This window comes from Lissotriton helveticus, chromosome 12, assembly GCF_964261635.1.
Source record: "Lissotriton helveticus chromosome 12, aLisHel1.1, whole genome shotgun sequence".
Lineage (NCBI taxonomy): Eukaryota > Metazoa > Chordata > Amphibia > Caudata > Salamandridae > Lissotriton > Lissotriton helveticus.
Genome location: NC_136073.1, coordinates 138713626 through 138716400, shown reverse-complemented (window position 1 = coordinate 138716400; position 2775 = coordinate 138713626). Strand labels below are relative to the sequence as shown.

At 47.5% G+C, this 2775-nt stretch overlaps 1 non-coding gene across 1 annotated transcript; it reads left to right on the top strand.

The window, feature by feature from the left end:
- The first annotated feature begins 2248 nt into the window (after positions 1-2248).
- On the top strand, positions 2249-2322 carry TRNAI-AAU (transfer RNA isoleucine (anticodon AAU)). The gene has a single exon. It is a non-coding gene; the product is annotated as a tRNA-Ile (tRNA).
- The last annotated feature ends 453 nt before the right edge of the window (positions 2323-2775 follow it).

The following is a 2775-nucleotide window of genomic DNA, read 5'->3' as shown; positions in this document are numbered from 1 at the left end:
ACCTGTAGCATTGGGAGCTTTGTTTCTTCGCCACCCGCTCCTTGTGTCCTCCCTTCCAGTTCCCTTTCCTGCCGCTGTCAGCCATTCTATGTATTTGTTCTCCCTTTCTGTCCATCTGTTTCGCTTGTATCATCGCTCTTGCTTCTGCCCTTGCAAGATCCAGAATTTTCTCTACAGTGGTCGGTTCTTTTAGTAGCCTTGTGCGAAATTCCGTGTCCCGGCATCCTTCTATCAGTTTGAGACGAAGTGCCTGTTCGTTGTCGTATTGTTCAAATGCGCAATGTGCTACTAGCTTTCTCAGCCTCGTTGCGAAGTCATCCATTGACTCTTCTGGTTGCTGATATGCCATGTGAAAGGAATATCTCTCAAAGTCGACGTTTCTTTGCGGGTCGAACTTGGCCGTCAGACACTTTTTTAGCTTCTCATAGGTTTCTAGTTCACTCTGCGGCAGTGTTATGAGGAGGTCATCTATCTCATCCCCCACGAGATTTAAGAATAGATCTAGTTGTTTGTCCTTCACCACGTCAGTTGCCTTCATGTATCGTTCAAATTTCATGATACACTTTTCCCACCGGATGCCCACTTGTGGCTCCGATACAATGAAAGGCACTGGTACGCGGAACTGTGCACTCGGTGATTTTGTGCACTCGGGCATTTTCTTCAAACTTTTTTCTTTCTAGTTTCTTTATTTCTTTCTTATATTTTCTTGTACTGTGGTGACAATATTGTCCCTTTTTCTGTCTTTCTGCTGCACAGGACACAATCTTTAGCTTTTTTTTCCTTTTCCTTTGGCTTTGCCTGTGCTTTCTTTCTTCTTTTTCCTTGCAATCAGCGTTTTTTCCTTATTTTCGATGTTTTCCTGACTTTAAGATGGCCGCCCGATTTTCCTGCTCGCTGATTGGCCCTCGCGCCTGACCCCAAGATGGCCGCCGAGACTCTCGCGAGACTTCTAAGCCAATCCGAGCGCTGCCTGACTTCAAAATGGCCGCCGCGCTTGTATCTCGTTTCTATTGGCTCTCACACCTGTTCCCAATATGGCCGCCGAGACTCTCGCGAGAGCTCGCGCTGGCCTTTCAGCCCTTCGAATTTTCCGCGCTCTTGCCACTGGCGCTTACCGGCTGTTGTTGCTTCTTTCCTTTGCGGCGGTCGGGGTGGGCTCCCACGTCGCTGCGTCTTTCTGGACGGTGCTTCACTCCTCCCTCTTCTTTCTCGCAGCAACGCGATCCAGGGTGGGCTCCTGGTTTCAAATCGCGATTCCTGCACGCAGGGATCGAATCCTCGTCGCCAGATGTCGTGTATTCTTACTTGCGGCGGGCAGTAATCACTCAGGACGCTGGGGAAGTTATAGAGGTACTTCTTTATTTATCTGGTCTGAGCAGTCCGTCAGGGCACGTCTGTCCTCGTCCTCTTCCTACTGTCCACTGCCCTTTCCTGTCCCAGGACAGGAAGTGGTGTCCGGTGACCTGGTCACCACCCTGTGACCCACAGGGTCCTAGTGTCCACTGTCTATAGTCTGTCGTGGTCATCACACATACCTTCATTCTTTGAAACATAATGACTTTGTTAAATGGGAATTGTTAAATACTAATACTTAAAAGTGCATGCAGCTGGCCACATTGAATAGGTCGTTTAGATCGGAAGGGATTGCTTGTCCAGACAGCCTGTTGATTCACTCAGGGTTGTGAATCGCTGCTCTTTGTCTTTAGTGTCCTTACATAGAATGACAATTAAATGCCTTTTGTTATAAACGAGCTGTGAAAGTGCTCAGTATGCACCCCGACGAGTCACAGATACGGAAGTGAAAGGGGGTGAAGGTCCGTCACAGCGGATGTTAATGGAGGGGTTGTTAACGGGGGTTTCTTGGGATGAGTTGTTTGACAGGCAAAAAAGTGCGAACTTATAAGGGTTGATGCTTTATGCCTGAGATGTGTAACCGTGTCGAGCAGGGAAGTGTGCGCGCGAGCCTGTGATGTCCAAAAGACCCCCTGGGGGGAATGAAAGGGTGAGACTGTGGCCGGTGTGTGGAGAGGACGAGGAGGAGAGAGGACGTGAAGGGTTAAAACGTGTCCTGATAGAGCATGCGCCATGGCACTGAGCTCCGCTCTAGATGGTGCAACTGAAAGGCGAGAGGCGGGAAACACACTTACCAATCCGCAACTTGTTGAAATCGCATAAAATATATAGTAGTGGATTGACCATGTGTAGGTACCTCCCTTCTTAATCTGGGTCTTGTGAACTGTGATATTGTGGCCGGTTAGCTCAGTTGGTTAGAGCGTGGTGCTAATAACGCCAAGGTCGCGGGTTCGATCCCCGTACTGGCCACTTCTCGTTTTCTACTTTTAATTAATTTTACTGCACGGTAACCCACGAACTGTATTGACACATTTACTACACAAGTAAAGAAGTAAACAAATCAATTAAAAGACAAAACTTAGGTGAACCATGGGCTTCATTTATTCTCAAATATTGTACATCGTGCATCCTAGGTCATATCGAAATGGAGGGTCCACCTATGACAGCGAGATCTCTTGTTGGTTTAGTGCCTTGAGTCCTCTTTTTTTTTTAATTTCTGTAATTTTTTATTGTAGAAAAAATATATATTTACATGGAGCATAACATATACATGGGTGGCGGAAGAGAAAAGAGAAAGAAGAAAAAAGAAAAAGAAAAACGCCCGCGGGGGGGGGGGGGGGGGGTGACTGGTTCGTTTCCAGCTTCCAGTCTTATTGGAGTAAGTCCGATTTCCAGTCGTTAGCGGCTTTATCGTTTGGTCCT